Source organism: Petromyzon marinus, chromosome 2 (assembly GCF_048934315.1).
Source record: "Petromyzon marinus isolate PM22_M1 ecotype Great Lakes invasive population chromosome 2, UKy_Petmar_22M1.pri1.0, whole genome shotgun sequence".
Taxonomy (NCBI): Eukaryota; Metazoa; Chordata; class Hyperoartia; order Petromyzontiformes; family Petromyzontidae; genus Petromyzon; species Petromyzon marinus.
In genome coordinates, this window is record NC_133668.1 from 17,096,698 (window position 1) to 17,119,246 (window position 22,549).

Below are 22,549 nucleotides of genomic sequence, written 5' to 3' on the forward strand. Positions count from 1 at the left end.
AAAGCCTGGTCTCCTTGTTACCTTGACCAAGCGGCCTGAAGCTTTTCCTCCCATCCCCGTACATTTGTTACGGACAGCGCTATTCTTGGTCTGCTGCTCCTAGGATAATAATCAGCAATGTCTGTTTCACTAGTACTGAATTTCCTTAATCCTTCCCAGAAATTTCACACATCCTATCTGCCATGAATCTTAGCAATCTGAGCACCTCTTTCACTTGACAGTGATTTATCAATTTCTGCTTGAACCACAGGTCCACAGGTTCTTTGTAAGCCATCTGGCTTCCATGAGAGATTCGTTCATGAGGCTATCCACATATACAAGCACAGAGACAATTTCAACCGAGAAGATGGATTCTATCTTAGCAATCATTGGAAATATTTGATAAACCATTTCAGGTCTTAATTGATTGTTCACGCTTACATTGGCTTTCAGACAGCATACATTATAAAAAATTTCGTCTCCCCCCTCCTCTTTTCAGAATATAGATGGACTAGTCCTAAATAAACTGCCAAATCGTTGCGCGTGGCGCTAACGTTTTTTATAAATAAATAGATGCGCCGTTTAAAAATCAACTTATGCAAACCAACACACCTGAAGACGACCGTTTGAGTTATGGTCGAAACGTCGTGATAATTTTTATTGTTTTATATATATTTTATTATTTTGTTGTTTCCCTTCAACGTGACTTTACCGAAAAAACTAAGAATATGAATTACTGCAGTCACGAAAGCTTTAAATCAAAATTTGAAGCCACGTTGTTTACGACTCCTGCCGTGCAAAGCCGTTCAAGTTACGCACGACCCTACGCACCACCTATGTTTCACTACCATGTCAGTAACATGCCAATTAAAGTAGGGTTTAGTCTACTCCCACACTTAGTGACTTAATGGATCAAGACAAATACTTTTTCGTAGGTACCTCGTAAAATAAACATATACTCATATTGACACACCACAAACAGATCCCTCATTCCACAGTGGATTGATATGTTAGAAAAACTAATTATTTAAAAATACATCAAAATTGTACGGCGCTCTGAAGCCCGTTTTTGTTGGGTCTGCTGCACCTTATAAAAACTTGAATAATAAATAAAGGTCTGTAAAATTATTGTAATATTTATTGTTGTTATTAATGGCACTGCACATGCCCGCAGTACAGGCCCATGGTGATGAGGAGCCTTATACTGGTAGGAACGAAGTTGTAAACTGAGTGTACCAGCCTGCAATAGATTAATGCGTCCGTCCGTCCATCCCCTTTCAATACTTTAACGAAGTGAAATCTCGTGCTGTTGGGTGTAAAATCAGCAATAGACAGCGCAGAGACTTGTCCTACCAGCCCACCCTGCAGGGACCTGTTTGGGGAGGTCCCATCCCACAGCGCGGACGCCTCTCAGCCGGAGACTGTGCACAAGGGGACCCACCGCCAGTGAGCACTGCGGGCAGCTTGCACCACGTGGGGAACAATGGCCCTTTCGAACGCACTGATGAGAGCTAAGCTCAGCAAGTTCAAAAATTACCCTACATTTCTTCTCCGTAACATTCAATTAAAACGACTTCTATAGCTTTTTACTTCCGATTAGCAAAGTTGGCTATGCACGGTGCGAAAGAAGTTAAACAGACATACATTTACAGTGCTGTGTAAAATTATATTAGATTTGATTTATTTCGGCAGGAAGGGCCCAATAAGCTGGTAGGCTATATTTCGTGGGCGTCCTGCGATGGTACACATGTTCCTACACGGTACAAAATCTAAGTTGCAATCATGGTTACATCGATCGCGATACAAACAGCAAGTATCGGTACATGCCTCACACATTACAGGAATAGGGAACCGGTCGAAAGCATAACGAAAACATGACTGCATTATTTCACGGAAGAAAAAAAAACTCAGCAAAAATATAGATGTAAATATTCCACCAATACAAGACCTCTTATGTACAAGTATGTACGAGTGGGGTTTAAAGATAGAAAGCAGTTCTCCGGATGTCATCTGAAAAGATTAAGGTCAAGTTGACCTTGAACGTTGTAAGTTGCAGCGGTTGTGAGCGATGACGTTTGCGTCGTGTCACACGCGCCAGGCAAATGATGCGGCGCCAGGCACGCTCTGTCGACAACAAGGCCGTAGCCATGGAGTCAACATTGCGGGGGACCAAATCATCCAGGGGGTCTGGGGGTCCCGGGTCAGAAAAATATCTAAATTTGAAAACTCATTTCCTGCCAAAAATATTACAAAATTCACTAACGTGGAATGGACTTTTTATTTATGTTTTACAATAATGTCTAATGGTGTATTGTATCACATTGCTCTGTTTTTACTTTTTTACCATTTCTTGTTTCATTGTATGTAATGTTTGAGATTAGGGATTAATAAAGTACAACCATAACCACAATCATATAAACAGAAATCTATGCATTGATTAATATGAAGACAAGTCCAGATATTATGGCCAAGATTTAGCAAATTGTTGTTTTTATTTACATAGCATAGCAATTATTATTACTTTTTAATATTTTATAGCAATATATTGGGTGGGGACATTTTGAGCATGGATGTGTCCCCCCCCCCAATATATATTATAATTACGGTCTTGGTTGACAATAACAAACACAAAAGTTCACTCACTTTAATGAGTTTTTCCATTACATTTCAGTTCCCCTCTGTCCTACATCAACTGATAGAGAAAAGAAACGCACGAGATGAGGTGACCACGTTTGCACGGGCTACGTTCATAGTTCTGCTTGTTTGCCCACAGTCTCAAGCGGGGGGGGGGTCCTGAAAAGTGTTTTTGCCATAGGGGGTGATGTTGCTTCGTGGAACCCCAATTGGGTAAATTTGCCGATAATTGTTGAGCACTTGGATGTTTGGCCAGCAGCAGTTACATTTTATTTTTCTATGGGAGGAAACTGGCGAACCGCGAAGAATTCCATGCAGAATAGGGGGATGATACACAAACTCCCACACAGAAAAAGCACCTGAATCAGGAATTGAGCTCAGGCAGTTCTTGCTCTGAAGCACAAGTGTTACCACTGCACCATCCTGGCGCCCAGTCCTATACTGTACGCTAATTGGGCTATATAAAGTACACTAATTGCAACAAAAAGATCCCATACATCCAGAGGAAGCGTTAGAGGTAAGCGACACAGGTGGCTTCCTGGGGTGGAAAACACAGAGGGGGCGGAGGGGCGCAAAAAATGCAATTAATGGGTGGACCCCCCTCAACAGCTGTCGGGTGGCAGAGAGGAAAATGTTGGGGGGGGGGGGCACTTCTGTGAATTCTTCCCCGGGCACGAGTAAAGGTAGCTAGTGCCAGCACTGTGTGCATCTAAGCATACGACGTAGCACGGACGTCACTGGTGATGCTTCAGTGGTTTGCTTCACCCGTGTGGAAACTTCTCACCATGGTACTTGTTGCCCTTGTCATCGAGTTAACGTGGGAATTCTCATCGTGTGAATACAGTGACCCTCTAAGACGGGGGCTCTTAACCTTCACCGCAGCCTGCACCTCTTTGGTTCTCAGAAACGGCATCTCGCACCCCCAGGTTAAGAACCGCTGCTCTAAGACGAGGACGTTTAGAAATTCTGGAGCGCGTTGCCTCATTCAACATGGTGTACACATAGGGCTCCTGTCAATCCACTGCTTGGACGAGGCCTCCCCACGCCATGCAGGTCATGGGGGTCATTTGACCATACTCCACCATGCTGGTCAGTGCAGGTTGTTGAAGGTGGGCTGTGTAGATGTGGGAGCATCGGAATTGTACAGCAGTGATTTTTGTTGTTGTTGTTGCACCGCCCTCTGCTGCCAGTCACGGAGCGACACGGTGGCGACAGCTTGTCCCCACAGTGGAGTGTGAGGACTTCTCAACACAATTCTCTCCGGCACAAACGACAGCATCAGGCCAACTATGGCTATACCATACTGATGAACCTTAACGTGCATACAACCAGGTAAAACCTGAAATGCTTTATGATATTGCCTTCATATCCGCATCTCCCCTTTGCTTTTGCTCCTGCTTTTGCCCTTTGATTCTTTCTAGCTGCTCTTCATCCGGCACCCCACCCTCTCCTCCCTGGCCCCTCCCCCCCTCTCTTACCTAAATAACCTGATGTTACAGGAGTCTTTCTACCCACTTCAGCAGTTGTTACTTGCTGTGGTTGTCCCACCTGATGACGGACGCTTGTGTTGCGGCCGAAACGTCGTGATTTAATTCATTGTATACCTACGTGACTACCGAAAGGACCAAAGAGTATGCATACAACTGCTTTCCAGTGCCTTTGTTGTCTTGCTGCCTAAATCGTGTCAAAATCGCAGGGCTCTTAAATGTAATATTCTAGAGAGAGGACGACCCAGAGGCGCCGGGAACCACAGATAAGTGGGAAGGAAGCAGCCAGGCAGTGAGCCAGTGCCAAAAACTGCCCAAGCTTAGTGGTCCTCTGCATATTTTGATGTTTATATGTTCAGCCAATAGGCATCACAATTCCGGTTTCATAACATGTGTAACAATGGTGATGTTATCTTGACAAGCAAACATGCTGAGATTTCTGCTGCAATGTTTTGCTGATGAAGACACCGTTTTGCAATAACAGCAGAGTGTATGATTAAGTTGACAAACGATTTAATGCACTATTACAACAAAGGGTTTAAAAAAAAATGTGTTTCCATTTTTTGTTATATATTACAGTTATTAAAGTTATGACCAAAGTACATATGAACAGAAACTAATTTTGGAAGAGATTTTGGAATGTATGAAGAGTCCAAAGACTAACTGACAATCATTAACCTTTGCAATTTAAAGAATAATTTGGAAAACTACATAGATCGTCACTGGCTGTCGGCACATAAAAACCACGGTAACTGCTTGATATACACAACAGATCAATTATACTGAATGAAAACCGGTTCCAGCAAATATAATTCATCAGGATATTCAAATATTAAAATGAGCTTGCAGGCCTTCCAAGTGCATGTGAAAAAAAAATCCTATCTATATATTGTAAGGCCCAAAAAGAAACTTGCAAATAAAACGAAACTGAAACACAAGAGCTCACTTGAAATGTGCGCTGAAGAGTGTGAGCAGACAGTAATTTGATACTGAAGACGTTACCAGTCTAAGCTGAGCCAAAACTAGTTATCTGCAGCAACTGGAAGCTTAAACACAATGTGAAGTAAATCGTAAATAATATAATAACTGAACCTCCTTATAGATTTAAAACAAACAAAAACATCGGTAAATTCCATCCATGGCTTACACGTATTGACAAATGTAGGTAGGTGAAAAATATATTAAATTATTTGTGGTATTGTTTGATGAATATAGACATTTAGCACCCATTTCTTTACTCTTTGGTTCTATTCGGTAAAGTCACGTAGGTAAAAAATAAAACAACAAAAATCACGACGTTTCGGCCACAACACAAGTGGCCTTCATCAGGTGAAGGGACGAGACTGTCTGGAGGACAGCGCTGGAGCGAACACAGCCAAGCTCAGACCGCGACCTTTAAGCTTGTGATCGCGGCAAGCTTAAAGCTTAAAGGTCGCGGTCTGAGCTTGGCTGTGTTCGCTCCAGCGCTGTCCTCCAGACAGTCTCGTCCCTTCACCTGATGAAGGCCACTTGTGTTGTGGCCGAAACGTCGTGATTTTTGCTGTTTTATTTTTTACCTACGTGACTTTACCGAATAGAACCAAAGAGTATGGATCCTTGCAGTCACGAAAGCTTTAAATCTAGAACCCATTCCTTTACTTTGTTATCATATTATACATATTTAAAGTGAGGTGGCCAGGTGGATGTTGGGTCAAGTACTATAACACAGATTAAAGCCAGGTAGAATCCAGGCAGGCACCCATTATAATTTAAATGGGTTCTGAAGTTTAGTTTGTAACAGTATTGTCTCGGCCTGAGCACCAATGACTGCACACCAAAAAGAATCATGTTAAATATATGCTTTTACTTAATTTGATTTATTCTAGCTCTGAAAAAAAATACATTGCCAAACCATGAATACTCTTTGTGAGTCATATGAAATGGTGGGCCACCTTATGTACATAAGAAGCGATTTTAGAGGTAGTTTTGTGCCATCAACTTCTGGCAGATGTCCTCTGACATGGGGTGATGCCCTGCTCACTGTTTGAGTTCCAAACGGAAATCTCTTTGTCTTTTGACGTAAAACTTATGCCACAATTGTACAGTGAAAGAGGAAAAGTAATGACGAAAGTACAAAAAAACAGGTAATCCGGTTTATCGGCAAAGCCTTAGTAACAGGCTGGCAGTATGCACTTATACGAAATATGCTATTATCCGTAGCTCACGCCATCACTCACTTGTGTGTTACAAACATTGTCGCATAGAGTCTTAGCGGAGTCTCTGTACAGAAAACCGAGCGTAACAATTGATGCATTTAAAATTATATATCTGGAGTACCATTATATTAAAAAAACATTTTAAACAATCAACTATATAGTCTACAGATATGCTGGTGTTTAACTGCAAAGTACAAGGCTAATGGAGGATTACACATTTAGAAGCTGCCATATTTTCTGCAAGAATTCTTTCCACATAGTCTCCTACTATTCATCATCCGTCCTTGAAAAAAACTACGCAGCACATTTCAAAGTTTTATATTTCCACAGCAGTGAAAAACACAGGGCTAAAAACATCTGCTAATAAACACCTCTACAGTAGGAAAATCCCGTGTGCTCTTCCAGCTGACAACGGAACATAATGTTACAAGCAGGAAATCATTCCCTACCCAAGAATTGGCAGCAAGTAGGTCAATACCTACTCGCTAACATAACAGGACTTCCATTTTAAAAAAATATATATGGAAAGTTTTTGAACTACCATCGGCCCGAGATGTTGCAACATGTTAACTTTAAGTACTGTACATGTTTAAAACCCTAATGCATGCAGAGCATTTGTTCTGCACTCGAAAACATTGAAGAGACTATGGCCAGTCAACGCAGCGTGTGTTGGAATGGTGGGTAAAGAGTTTAGGGACACAAGCAATTAAGAATAACAGGGGGTCACTCTTATAGAAGGGTTTAGGTATGGGTGCTAAATAAATACCGGCCTGTCAGTCCTGTCAAGTCCGTTGTTTCCATCACGTGAACTCTGGTCATCCTCGCAGCAGTGGATTTTGGCTAGCCATCAAAGACAGTCACCGCATCATGCGCTTTCAAATGCGCTTCTGTGGCCGTCTGGAACGCTCTTCCTTCCGATATTAGGAAGCCACTGGCGATATACTCTTTTAATTCTAGATTGAAAACTCATTTCTTTAGAACTGATTTTTATGTTTATCGTGCCGTCTCCGATTAGCGTAACTATCTCGACAATTAATATAAAACGACAAAACTAAAATGCGGCCCGTGAATATGTATATTTTTAACTGTACAGCATATTGAATGAATCATGAGTGGCATATACAGGGAGTCAACCCCATCGTTCAGAAGCACAACAGAGAACATCAGCAGGCCGACAAGTTGTTATCCCTTGGATGAAGGGCCCCACAGGACAAACAGGTGCAGAATCAGGATAGGTGAACGACACTCGAGTTGCCCTTAGGAGAACGAGAGCCGCTTTCTCTGATGAAAGGCAAATGAGCGTGGATGCAGCGCACCGTGGCGACGAGATCGCGTGGGCACCACTGCAGTGCCATTATCTCCGACACTGTCGTCGTTTGACTTGACAGATTCTGGTGAAGCAGAAGGCTGGTGTTTAGGCAGCACCCTATACCTGACAAGAGTAACCTGTGCCTAGACTGCCATTGAGCCGGCAATTGTTGTGGAGACAACTTTTGGCACAAAATGAAAATCCAACCTTCCGTGTGGCATTTGTCGAAAAACATAGAGCATGAGGCTTCCAAAAGGGTGTAAACGTTATAATACCAAAGACACAGGCAAACTCTGCTGCTATAGATTAGTTGGATATGCCAGTAGAATTGGAGTTGCGTTTTTATTGGTTGCAATTAAATGTGCCTAATAATTGTGTATGCTGGTGAGAAATTTAACTACTGTACTGTGTACTGACAAATACAGAGGAGACAGTTGAATGATGGGTTCGGGAGTTGAATTTGTTGGGTGCTGTGACAATTCAATAGTGATTTAAAGCTTTTGTGACTGCAAGGATTCATCTTCTTTGGTTATTTCGGTAAAGTCACGTAGAATGAGAATAAAACAATAAATTGATAAAATAAAATAACACAATAAAAATTATCACGACGTTTCGGCCAGCGCTCCAGCGCTCCAGCGCTGTCCTCCAGACAGTCTCGTCCCTTCACCTGATGAGGGCCGCTTGTGTTGTGGCCAAAACGTCGTGAGAATTTTATTGTGTTATTTTATTTTATCAATTTATTATTTTATTCTCATCCTACGTGACTTTACCAAAAGAACCAAAGAAGATGAATTCAATAGTGATTGCCCTGTGGAGAAACTGGCCCTCGCTCAAGAAATATGGAATTTGCACCAATGCTAGAATGGGGAGAGACTGGCTCTGGCTGTCGGTTGAAGCCGGTTGCAATCACCAGCGAAACGTCGGACTAGAATTGTGGGTTTATTCTCCAACACGCCGGTGTGCTGAAGTAGTAACGAATTGGCACATTTTGTTTACCTGACAAACCATACTAATTGGCTGTGTCGGGTGGTGGCGGGTTTAATGACACATTTAAATGTATGCGATCTAACCCAAAAAACGTGTATTATGGAGCAATATTGTCATAAGACATGTGGTGCTTCAAAAGGCAGCTTCTTCTCTGCGTCTGGGTGTGACACTGCCTCCCTCTGGCTGGGCACGTGAGTAGTCTCCGCATTCACTGCCGGCCTCTGTGAAACGTCTGTCCTTACCTTCACCACAATGTGAGCTCTCTACAAAAAGCATATCTTTTTTTCAAAGGCTACAAATGTGTACATGCCTACCTTTTTGCACAGCAGCTGGCATTAATATGCGTTATACATCAACATTTTATTATATTTTCCATAAACAGTTGCTGTAAAATAGCATAGCAATAGAGTAGAAAACATGCCAATGCATACCAATCTGACAGTAAGACTATTTTGTTAGCAGCAGTTAAAGTATCTGGATAAAACATTGCAATAATAGTGTTCCCGACAGAACTTCAGAATGTGCCCAAAATGATATTATCCATAAAAAAGAGCCTTCACATTAATTACGGCCCTGCTTTGAAACCGAGCTCAAAGAATAAACCTTAGGCTTTATGCTGTGTTTGTTTTTCAAACATCCATGTGAGAGAAGAATAACTGTGCAGGGCCCAGAAGCCAGGTGGTTCATGTGGTGGGGTGAAACGTTTAAAACCAGGGGTCGCGTGGCAGGGAACGAAGCAAAGGGCTTGCGCCTGTAAATCTCACTGCTCACATGATCATTAGCACCACGAGTGAGCAGAAACCCAAACCGTGCCTTCTCCCGTTTCCAGGCGATGTGAGGGAGAAATCTGTACAAGATTAACATCGGGGGCAACTGTGAGGAGGACGCCTTGGCCGACACAGCTATGAGGACACTGTGGTCTTATAAATAACGAAAAGTGTCTTCACATAAACCTGGCCCTACATAGTCAAGCATTTAGGCTTTAAAATGCATTTGCTTAGTTGTATAACGCTTTATTTGTAGATATTGCATTGGAAGTGTTGCACAAGCACATATATCAATACCACTGCCATTTATGTGCTTGGAAAGACTATTGCCAGGAATGTCAGCTATTATTAGTGACCCCTATTTTAGTCACCCTGTTTACTTAACAATTATACATAAATTAAATACCAATAAAGAGAAAAAAATCTAGGAAGAAATCCATTTATTCTAGAACAACTACATACATTCACCTCAGAATTATAATACATAATTGCACAAACACTTTACTTTTTAATTGCACACCGCTATCTCCTATTATACGCAGAGCTCACACAATAATACAGTATTCAATCTTATCAGCCGGTGCAGTCTGGCAGCGGCATCGCCTTTGCCAGGCTGCAGGAGGCTCCTGGCCAATACAGCACTCATCGGCTAAACTGCAACATCGAGAATAATCAAAACAGCCGGAAACACTGAGATAAGCCGAGGTGCCTGGGGTAAGGGTGTACCTGAACACAGCCTGAACAAGTCTTGACACAGTCACGTGTGCCGTGGTGAAAAGTTAGCTTTGGTTCATTTGTCCTTGTTGACATTTTTAAGATTTTAACGGTTAATTTCAGTGTAACTGTTATTTCAAACCAAAAGCAGCATTATTTGAACGTGAATCTAAATATGCAAGTATAGTTATACTTGCATATTTAGATTGGTTAAAGACCTTACGAGAAGAATCAGTTTTTTTGTACAACCATATAAATAGGTGAAACACGACAACCAAACTCCTGCTGAAAAGAGAGGAAATATGCATAACTTCAGAACCTACGACAAACAGGGCACAATATGAACATGGGAAGTAAGATCATTTAACTTCAGCGACGAAAACAACAGTTCTGGAACGTTACATTATTTCTGATCTCGAAGCAAAGTCGCTGACTTTAACCACAATTCACACATTTACCACTACTCCTGTGACCAGAACGACACTCCCTTCGCCCCAGTGTGTGGACCCTTGTGTGCGTCGTGTGCGTGCGTGCGTGCTGTGCCCGTGTGTGCCGAACGAGCAAGGGGTTCGTGTCTGTATATGCTTACCCAGTGTCGCCGCTCACGCTGAGAGGACGTGGAGCAAGCATCGAGCCAGCCAGAGTGGAAGTGAGTGTGCATTCCTGACTGCGCTGAGCTGGGAGCAGCGTGCCAGGCCAGCCTATCAGCTGCACACATATTTCTCTTACCCAACCCGAGTCAAATTCAAAAGCCACCACCTCCCCCACCCCCCCCCATTGCATCACAGCATAAAGCTTAATCAAATTTCAAACATGCACAACACACTCTATAAAAAAAGGTCTTTGACATACCGTTAAAGAAGTTAAGTTTTGCAAGTACTTGTATTTTTGTATTATTTGAAGGAATGTTTTTGCTGTGGTGTAATCGCAGCCTATACAAGGCACCCTTGAAACAGCACACACTGTTAATGGCAAGATAACACAGGGAATGTGTGTGCTGTTTTACTTTGCACATATCTAACCTAATGACTTCAGCAGACATTGAAATTCAAATGCCAGGAGTTACAAAACTTAATGAGTAATGATGCTCTGGTGAGCTATGCCCTGTTTAAAGCGGATTCATTCCAGGATTTAAGTACATTTTGAAAAGTGTAGATGCAATAATTGAGAACCAGTGAACCAGTCCTCCGTCATGGAAAAAACACAGTTTCACGTCTTTTTTTTTCAGACTAACAATAAAAAAGGGAAAACAGAGCAATTAGTCAACAAAACCTGTGACAGTACAACGGTGTAAGGGGGTGAAAACTGTTTTATTCCATAAATGTCTCATTGCCTCGATATGCATAAATACCAAGAAGAATTTTCAAGAACATCTTGTGCTCAGCGTATGTTCAAGGAAAAAAACAAGAAAACAATCATGGGTTTTTGTTGCCGCCTTTTCTGGATGTGCTTGTGTGGCTGTGCCCCTCAGCCATTGATGACCAGGATCAGGAACCAACAATGGAGACATTTGTGTGGGGAGTCTGGGGCCCATGGGGGTTGTCGAGTCCGTGGCACTGGCGTGCTGTCGTCGTCACCCCTTCAACAGCTGCCCCCCCCCCCCCCCCCCCAGAGATGCCCCACGACTGCTCCCCCAGCTTCACAACACTCTCACACAATCCAGACTCTTCTCGCACCCTCAATTATAGCACTTTTATACAGAGTCGTTGTTTACAACGCCTTTCATGGCACTAGCCTGGCACTTTACGTAACATGGCAATTGCAATATTTTACTAAACACCACATGATTCCAGCTGCTCTGCTGCGGGGTTGAATAAACAGCACTCCATGCTCGTGTTGAATTTCCAAAAATGGCGTCTAAAGGGTGCTGATAAACACCTTTCAAACACCTGCCTTCTGCTTTATTTTGCTTAAAACGTTGAAAAGCGCACGTTTCAATCCATCATGCACTGATTAGCATATACTACTGTAAATATGTCCAGAAAGGAATAATTTATTTTTAATAATTTTAAAAAATAGTCTCCAAAAGATGAATCCCTCCAACAAAATTGTCGGAGACCAAATGTGTCATTCTACATGCAATGTTTGAACAAGTTATCAGTCAAAAATGATCATTCCAAATATTGTTTGGTGAAACACTGCCAGGATATGCAGGTAATTTTGTTCAAGCATCGTAGGTTGTGATATACGCGGTATATTGGTAAACAAGCACACGTTGGCAGGTCCTCCACGTGAACAGAAATTGGGCAGTGGCATGGCCTAGTAGTAGCGCGTTCGTCGCTTGTTGCAGAGATTCAAGGTTAGAATCCAGCGGCCACCAATTATTCCTGTGAGTGTAATAACAACTATAACACGCGTTGATGATAATGGATGAGGGAGATGATAAGGAATGACGAAGATGGATGATAAAGTCAAGAGATGATGATGACGATAGATAGATAAATATAATGATGAAGACGAACAATGATGATGATGATAGCCATCTCTCATCACCAATGTCATCAATGCGTGATTCCTTAGTGTTCTGTACACTGTCCAACTGGAATGATTTCCTTTATGCATCCATTTTACCAGCAATATTGCTGGTAAATTGTCAAATGATTACATTTTATGACAGACAACAGGACGAACACGCTACCGATTCACAAATTCTCTTATTAGCGATGGGATCATCCCCTTCATCCCAATATTTAAAGCTATTTGGTATAAAATAGCAGTATTTTCGTGAAAAAATTGGTAAAGCAGTGGTAGTGGTGTGAACACTGTACTATGACGCTGCAAACCCGAGTGAAATTCTTGGCTATGGCTAACATCAGTGGAGAGTGATATCTAAACTGGTCCCTTTTGTAACTCGCACTGACCAGCGTTATGAAGTATGGTCGAACGAGCCAATAACCAATGCGGCGTACGGATGCTTGTATTTCAAGTTGGTTTGAGAAAGGGCTTAAGATTATTTCAAGAGTAATTCACGTTTAAGGACTTTCCTCTCATTTGCACTGGAACCTACATGCTATCACTGGCATGCTGCTGGAAGGGCAACGATTTGGTTGTATCTCTTGGTATGTTATCATCTCCACAAGATGGTCGCTCTTTAGAAGGATATATTTGCCAGCCTCCACTACATTATCAGACTGACTAGGCCAGAATTAGTCCAGCTTGCTATTTCCAATTAATCAGCACAACCAAGTGGCACGTGCCAAGCCTCTCAATAAACAGTGGACCAAGGGTCCTCCACACCACACAAGATACAGTCGAGCCCCTTGGCAACGCCCCCCCCCACCCTCGACTCCGGCATTCTCCAAATGTCTGCTTCATGAGGTTGTACGCTACGTTTGCCCTGCCACTTATGTATATAAGCTCTGGCAGGCAGCTGCAGAAGCACTGCATTTCATTCTTGGAATTTATTTTTACTTTCAGGAACATCACAAAGCACAATTGGTTCTATGCTGCACCCAAGTTTGCAGGGCACACCTCCGATTAAGCACGGTTGGATACATATGGTTGGAAAGAACTTCAACAAACATCCATACAAGTTACAGTGTATAGTGTCTATAAAAAGGGACATTTGAACACTAAAAGTAAACTAATTGTGGATGATAAATGTTTCTTGAAGGATCCAATTCCTTCAACTTTTTTTTTTTACAAAATAATATTTCGCATCATGATGGGAGTCCAGTATACATAACAAAGATAATAATAATTTTGTGATATAAATATTACTTCATTTTACATCTAACCAAAGGGTTCTTGCCTATAAACATCTGGCAGTTCACCATCATTAGTTTAAGCAGACCTGACTGTTGATGAGGCAATGAATGTCAAAACCAGCCTAGAGTTTGCTTCTGTTGAACCAATTCTGCTGAGATTATGCACTCCCAGAAGGCCATGTGGCTGAAGGGATGTTTAAATTTACGTTTTTATAAGGCGCAACAGACCCAACAAAGCACTTTTAAGTGGAAGGACAGATATGGGAAATAGACCTATTGCATGCATTCCTTCTTTTCTACTTGTTTTGTCGAAATAAACTGTTAAATGGACATAACAGTCTCTGTGGTATCCAGTAGTACTGTTGTTTTGACAGCTCATACAGGAATGTTTTATTTAGCTTCGTATTTTGTGGGTCAATTTTGATCAATTGTGTAGATTATGTGACCAAACCTTTTAGAGCACTCATAACACAGAAGTAACGTCGTGTTTAAAGTTGGTGTTCAAGGTGAGCACTCGATCCTTTTCACATGAACGTTCATATGGCACGTGCCAAACTGACAGAGGAATGATTCCCTCTCGTACACACTGCAGACCACTAAAAGCGGACATACCACAAAAAGAGTTCTGTGTTTCAACTAACCTTGATCTAGAACGATTAAAAATAAACTTTACAACCCCCATTATGCTGTCCGTCATGTGGCAGTCTGACCATACATTACCATGCCGGTCAGTGCATGATGGAAAAGGGGGAGGTCCAGGCCCGGTTCAGATATCACTCGCAAATGACGTTAGGTGTGGTCAGAAGGCTGAATAAAAAAAAACCCTCAGGGGTGATACGATGCGTAGAAGTCTGTGGAAAACCAACAGTGGTTGTCCTGTACACTCACCACCACAAAATGGTAACTGGATATGAACACCACTGAACAATAGTTTGAGTGAAAACTATATGTTTTTAAAAGTGTTACTATTATGGGATTAAGTTAATTCATGTTACAAACTAGAATAAGACTGCAGATGTATCAACAATGCCATGGATATGTTTTCAGATTGTTTGGCTGCTGTTTTCTAAATGCTCCATCAAAGTGGAATTTGTCATACATTATTCTTTTAATTCTAATGTACTGTTTTTTTATTATTATTGTTGTCCCATACTCCTGGACCATTCCCATTTTGTTGTCATGTACACGGATGCCTACCTTATTGAGGGCCATACTGGCACGTAAAATTAAAAAAGATTGATTTATATAAATGACATCGTATTTGACATATTTTTAAAATGTTTCTCAGATGATGTTTTAATCTATAAGCAATGACAAAGAAAGTCTACTATTAACCCATATTTATAAAGTGGCTAATACAGTCAATCTCCTCTTTGCAGTGTGGCTATTATCTATGCTTCCAATTACCCACACACCCTTCGTGATCCACGCACTCCCTAGGAGCTGTGTCATACATTATATATTCGACTTGTTTCCTACACTATTCTAGGCTAAAAGCTGCCACGCATACAAGGGGAGACACTTAAATATCTGCAAAGACTGATTCAATAATTATTTGCTGTTCATATACCTGCTGGACACCTAAACCCCACACATACCTTATATTACCAAGCAGTCTCCTGTTCAAGTAATAACCAGGTTTAACCCTGGTATTGAAAATACTAAATCTTTATCCGAGAATACAATTATACTCCCTCGGCGATGACAACTGAAAGTGCAGTCACAACCTGATAATTATTACTTTTAAACTGTTGAATCCAATGTTCCACTTTCTATTATATTCCTCCTGATCAAAACGTGCCTAGCTATCTTCGTTATCCTCATATTCAATCGTGTTTTCTCTGGCAAGGCAGTTCAATGAGAGAGCCTCCAATTTATATGCTATTCCTAGGTTAGGCCCTCATGGCTAACTATCGTGCAAGTGATTTTTTTATTCATGCTCACATCTTTAATAACAAAATGCCAAAATGCTATACTGTTCTGGGAACTAAGATTGTTATGCTGTGTGGTAAATTTTGTACTGATCAACTGAGCGATTTATTTTTTGTTCTAATGTAAACAGTACAAGTGGTAACTGATGAAAGGACGAATGGACAGACAGATGGGTGGGCATCACATTCCCAGTGCTCACAATAGGTAGCCGAATGTCTCCCTTCAAAATAACATTGGTCCATGTTTTGTTAATAAAGAGAATCCGTTTTTCAATTGATACGGTTTCTCAACACCAAGAAGGAATGGCAGCCAAAACTATGACGTGCTTTTAAACTCACCTCAATGTTTTATTACCATTCGATAGTTTAGCTTTATTACTTAAACAGCACCTTCAGGGAAAATCGACATCAAATATTACATTGCAGAAAGAAAGGCATTTGTGAGCAAATCCATTTTAGGCTACTCTTTCCATTCTAATCAAACTTCCGCTGCTGGACCAACTGCCCATGTATTACTATTCACATTCACACCCTGTACTCCTGGCACTTTGCCTGAAGAACAGTGGTCAAATTCTGGGAATGTTTGTCATACCCTGGCCAATGCTGTTGTAAACCAGTCTCTATTTCCTAGTCCATCTCAGATGTGGTTTTAAGCCTGTGCAACTACATAGACATTCTTATATCAAAGGTGTTTGGGTGTGTTCATGCCTTGCAATTATGTGTGCAGGCATATGTGTACATATTTACCTTTCTGTGAGTGTATTTTTAGTATTGAAATATCAACATGTGGTTACACAGTTGTGCATATAATCGTGCAAATAATGTACACCTATGTGCACGTATTTGTTCCTATACACATAACTGCACCCATGAGCAAATATGTAAGTACTGTGTTATCTGTGTGTACTTTTGAGTGTACATATATATGCTAGAAAAGCAGACGTTGATTTGTGAATGCATGAGCTTGTACAACTCTGAAATATGTGCCTGATATAAATCTCACCACAAAATTTGATTTATATAGTTCATTAAAAAAAAACTTACCCCGCTAGAATTCGCCAAGTGGATCAGAGGTCATAGTGCCGAACCAGTCCTGTCCAGATTCTGGGTTAAATTCCAAGCTGCTGTGTGTTATTATCCACGTTCTCTCGTGCAGTAAAATGATGGTCTCAGTCTGGTCAACAATGACTGCGCACACACACCAAAAACATAATTTTAAAAAATCTGGTTTATAATCTTCTATTTCATTAAATTCCATCTATGAATTTTTTCTTTAAGAATATTGTGTTTATTCATATTTTTCGACTTGGTACATTGCACCAATACACATACTGTCCGGCGTGGCAGGTTATGCACGTCCTTATTTACAGAGCTTGCTGTTGGAATTTTACAGGGATGGCTGATCTTTCCAAAAATGAAAATGGGGGGGGGGGGGGGAGCAAAAGAGAGGGGAGGAGGGGGGCAGGTATGAAAATTCAAAATATTGTCTTGACTGTCATGCGACAATCTCCAGGCAGAGTGTATGGGAAAGTTTGCCCTATACAGTGGAAAATATTACAATTGGAATGTGTTTCTTTTTTTCTGTGGAATAATCCCTTCTATGGTGCAGGTGTCTCACTCACAGGGTGCACTGCTCCAGGAGGTTTCCTTATGGATTCCTCATCTCACAACACGATACTCATAGCACCACAGAAATAAATTGCCAACAACAAAAAGAAGCAAAACCTGCCCAGCTAAAATGTAATGTGTTTTTGACGTCGTTCTGGCACTCCTCCATATTATGAACATTATTGCCTGAACATTATTGCCTAAATATTACGACTCCTCTCCTATTGTACCCCCCTGTTCTGACTTCCTACTGACATCTGTAACAAAAGTGCAAAAGTCCATCCCGAACCACAGCCATCAACCTCCTTTGCACGTAAGTACACAGTTTCAGTTTTTAAGTAATAAATTAGAATCATTTCGATTTAAAGCTTTCGTGACTGCAGTAATTCATATTCTTAGCTCTTTCGGTAAAGTCACGTTGAAGGAAAACAATAAAATATATATAAAACAATACAAATTCTCACGACGTTTCGACCATAACACAAACGGTCATCATCAGGTGTTTTCACACATCAGGTGTGAAAACCAACGTTTTTCACACCTGATGATGACCGTTTGTGTTATGGTCGAAACGTCGTGAAAATGTTTATTGTTTTATATATATATATTTTATTATTTTATTGTTTCCCTTCAACGTGACTTTACCGAAAGAGCTAAGAATATAATAGAATCATTTCGTTTTTAGGAAGGCTCTCACCACCTATGTACAGGTCACTTTTGGGGTTGCACGCGGACCCCCAGTAAGAGGATGCACATTTTGATTGAACGGAGGCTCTTTGGAGGCTAAGGAGAGCTACATTACGGTGGGCTGAAAAATCACCCGTGGTCTGCCCAAACTTTATTTCAATGGCGTGCACTCGGTCTGTTGCCTGTGCTGCATCACGCTTGTGTTGGTTCAGCTGCTGGAACTGTTCTGTGGGGGGGGGGGTGGTGGGAATGCTGGTACTGTGAAGTATTGGATGGGCTGGGGTGTGGACTGATGAAGGAAGAAATAGCATGGTCTTTTATCCCATCTTATATATTGGGCTTTTTCTCGATGTTTCCGGAACAAAATGCCGGTGGTTGTTGCCCCTCGCTGCACGAGCTCGTTGTCGTTTTGTTGTCCGAAGACGAACAGTATTTTGTGGATCTTTTTGTCTCTTTCATGCGTTTTCCAGTTTTCTGCTTTTGTTTTGCACAGAGAAGCTATTATGACATTTACGTGCCAATTCAATGCAAATCCTTATCTAGACACCATGGTTCAACCAGTGATGGCATCAAATGTATGCCTACGTTTGTCTATAAGCAAATTCACAAAAGGATGTGGCCAAAATTGTGTCACAAAGACATCCCCCACAGATCACTGTGACCTAACTATTGGCTGCGACAAGCTATATGTCAGGTCTGTCTATTAACTTTCATGACATGAGCAATCCTACATGTGTAACAATAGGGACAATGCAACAGCTATATTTACTTGTTTTCATTGTTACACCAACCCATAATTTTAGATGTAAAGCTTTCGTGAAGAAGGATCCTCTTGAGGAGCCATTCAAAACCATCACCTTACCCTACATTGCGGGGGTCACAAAAAAGATCTACAAAATCTTGAATAAACACAAGATCCAGGTCCGATTCAACACAGTACATATAATCCCTGATCTGGTTCCGTCTGTAAAAGATGTGGTTCCAGACATACAGTACCCGGGCGTTTACAAACTAAGTTACCTCTGTGGTAGCAGCTACATTGGAGAAACCAAACGACATATCTCGGACCGCATCCGTGAACATAAATCAGACTTGAAACACGGTAGGACGAACTCGGCCATGGCAGATCACTGTTATAATTCAGTGGGCTCACATGACATTGACTTCTGCAAGACGGAGGTTCTCTGCAAGCCATCCGGCTACAATGAGAGATTCGTTCATGAGGCCATCCACATATACAAACACAGAGACAATTTAAACCGAGAAGATGGATTCTGGCTTAGTAACCATTGGAAAGATGTTATAAACCATTTCGGTTCTTAATTTATTGTATTTTACGGTGACCTTTAGACCGCAGTCCATTCGCTGGCACTGCCTCTTAATACCTTTCAACATTGTAATGTTTAACATAATTCATAAGGCAATATAGTATCGTAATTGTATAGTGAATATACAGCAGTGTGGTATATAGTAGGGTTGATAGAATAATACATAGTGTAAAGTTACAAGTCTAATATTTTATAGTCTAAAGTATAGGGTAGTGTATAGTAACGCATTGTATAATTCAAAGGTGGAATTTTGTCTATGGATATGATGTTATACCATGTAGTTTAGATTGGAAGTTATAATATTGTATTGTATAGTAGTCCAGTTTACAGCATAGTTATAATGCAACACAGGACAGAGCAGCGCACCTTGGCTGTTCTCTTTCTTTCTTTTTCTGTGTGCCCAGCCGCCACCCTCCTCCGCTCCGGAGGTGGTGCTGGGTAACATGCTAATTCATATGTTAATTCCTCCCACACAGCTTAAAAGACGCGGTCCATGCTTGGCAATGTTCACTCAAGCGCTGTCTTCTGGACAGTCCTGTTTCTTCACCTGAAGAAGGCTACTTGTGTTGTGGCCGAAACGTCGTGAGAATCTTATTTTATTGTGTTTTATTTTTTATTATTTTATTTCCATTCTACGTGACTTTACCGAACGAACCAAGAAGACCAACCCATAAGTACAGTAATCATAAAGTATTTGATTGTTTCAGTGTGCAAAGATTGCACTACTAAAGTTCACAAGGCCTCTCGAAGTGGGTATTTTTTTTACTGGTTTTGTACCTTGTGGTTTATTGTTTTGTTATATTGGTAAAGTGAGGTATTACACCACATCTGAAGAAAGACAGGAGAGTGTAAAAAGTAAGCCAGCAGCGTGCGGGTGGTGTATGGTGATGCGGTAGAGTTATAACGATTGCAATTACGGTGGGTTAGTGGAGCCGTAATTAAGGTTGCGTGATGGCACTCGTCAGCAAACCTGTACCTGGGGATGCACCTGGCAATTTTTAAGCTCTATAAAAAGCGGACTTCTTTTGCCAGTGACCCAAACAGAGCTTGCATTATGAGAGAATGTTTTAAATTAGTGACCAGGCCTGGCTTCACGTGGCGCAAAGATCCACAAATGCCAGAAGCCACAAAAGCAAGGCCCCATTCACCGGACCCAGTCAGTGGAGACCACAATCCAAGTCCAATCACCTGCCGCACACGTGTTCCTTTGCTAAACCGGAAAACTGTGCCGTGAATGTGATTTTGTGACTAGCAGGCTTTGCTTATTCAAAACCTATACTCTATTGTAATGAGTAACTGCAAATTTAGACATTAATAAATCGATATTTCTCGATTCTTCATACAGAAAATGTGACAGTTGCCGGGATTCTGGACGAAGAGCCAATATATAACGATGCTCTGCGCACATACGTAAAGCGACGCAGATGGAGATGATCGTCAACCGCTCGTTAAAATACACTGTTCCCTATCTAAAGTCGCAACTAAAAATCGTACTGTTCACCATCAAGTGCCCATGCACTGTTAAACCAAGTACAAATATCTTTCTATTAATACTGTAAATGTTCACATAACAGAGATTGCATGAGACACACACATTGTTATAAATAGATGAGTGTCGTAGGTCTCCCGAACTGGGAATCACTCTCAACAGAAATCAGCTCCGATGCAAGGTTAGTAACCTTAATACTTTACATCCTCAATGCACCAGTTTTGTTTTGATCCTGCCTTTATTTACATATTAATTTGAAATGTGATTCCTCATCTGCAGCAGCAAATCCTCTTGCACACCAACATAATAGAAAATCTGAATAATTGAGACGTTTTTTCCAAGCGAATTGTGAAATTCACATGTGTTCATTGCAGTCACTCAAACTCTAACCAGCTTACCTCGAATTATTGCAGAGTTTTGCGATGACATAATCCTGTAGGACATCTGCGTCACTCCTCAGACGCGCCATTTAATGAAAGCCATCCAGTAACTACCACACATGCACTTCAGCAACAGCTAAGCACATACAATAACTACTTACACGATTGCCTCTCAATACCTACGATTGTGATGCTCCGTTACAGGAGGGCCCTTAGCTCAGTTTTACTGGATCAGTTGATGCCTGGTAAAGGGCATTTATCATGGATCAATACGATTGCCAGAATGAAACACCAAAACTCAACCTATCCACGACATAATTATCCACAACTCCCAACTGTGGGAGATTTATGGTCCGTAAGAACACCTTTTACCCGAGGCCCTAATTTGCATTTGTCGGCTGTTATCTGCGAATTTTCCCAAAGGCCATAATGGAATGGCATCCAATTACCCGATTTTTTGTGGTCAAGAGGGATCGCACGGCAAATTCTTCTAATTCAAGTTAGCGTGCGTAATTGGAATAAAGCGTGTATGAGTTAGCTACGATTTGTTTCTCGCTTTGAGACACCGAATGCGCAAAGATCAAAGCACGCGCCATGGCCCGTGGGCATGTCGCTGTTGACCACGTATTAAGCTATGACAGTAACTTCACGGGCAATTCAATCACCTGTGTAAGCTGGTGGGCCACATCCTCCAGCACAAACAGCACAATATCCCTAGCTGCTTTGGACCACACAAGTCGTTACATGTGCACGATCACTTACTCGTCACCTGAAAGCTGCAAGCCGCAAAAAAAACCACTCTTGAGGCCCATGTATCTAACATCCCGCCTGCTCTATGATGTTATCGGGTGGGGGTAGGGTAAAGAGAGACAGAAGTCTTATCATTCGCCACTTATCTCTGGTGAGGGGGCTGAGGAACAGGTTTGTTAGGTGAGGTTAAAGATCAGGAATGCCAAAAAGAGGTTTGTTTTTGTTTCATTTGTCACTTGTATAATACCTCCAAAAGGTTACCGAAAGATAATCAGAATCGTTACATTCTTTTACCCGAGAGTCTACGTGAGAAATATATTTATTGTGTCACATGGTGAAGACCTGTTGGTGCCAAATAAAATTAGCTGTGAGCAAGTGTGTGCATGGCTTTGAGTTGTGACTTCATCATCACCCACGCAGCTGATCACCCTTTATGGGCTAATTGCACACACATTAGGTCACGTGGTCATTGCTTTAAATATCCTGGCAAAAGGCCTGGACAGCTGGATACCCAATACATATACACCAATGGGTTAAAGACAAAGATTCCTCCACATAGCCTGTAAGAAACCGATGGGGCAAGTGCCGTTAGCAAGC

At 41.5% G+C, this 22,549-nt stretch overlaps 1 protein-coding gene across 2 annotated transcripts in view; it reads right to left on the reverse strand.

Annotated features, from left to right (window-relative positions):
- The window catches only part of LOC116945837 (supervillin), a 155,262-nt gene that overhangs the window by 114,945 nt on the left and 17,768 nt on the right, over nucleotides 1–22,549 (reverse strand). The window contains exon 2 of one of the 2 annotated variants that reach the window (XM_076071016.1): nucleotides 16,755–16,898. The gene's annotated coding sequence lies outside the window, so the exon portion shown is untranslated. Of the gene's footprint in view, nucleotides 1–10,661; nucleotides 10,793–16,754; nucleotides 16,899–22,549 lie in introns of those variants that run through there. The other variant, XM_076071020.1, reaches the window with a different exon arrangement.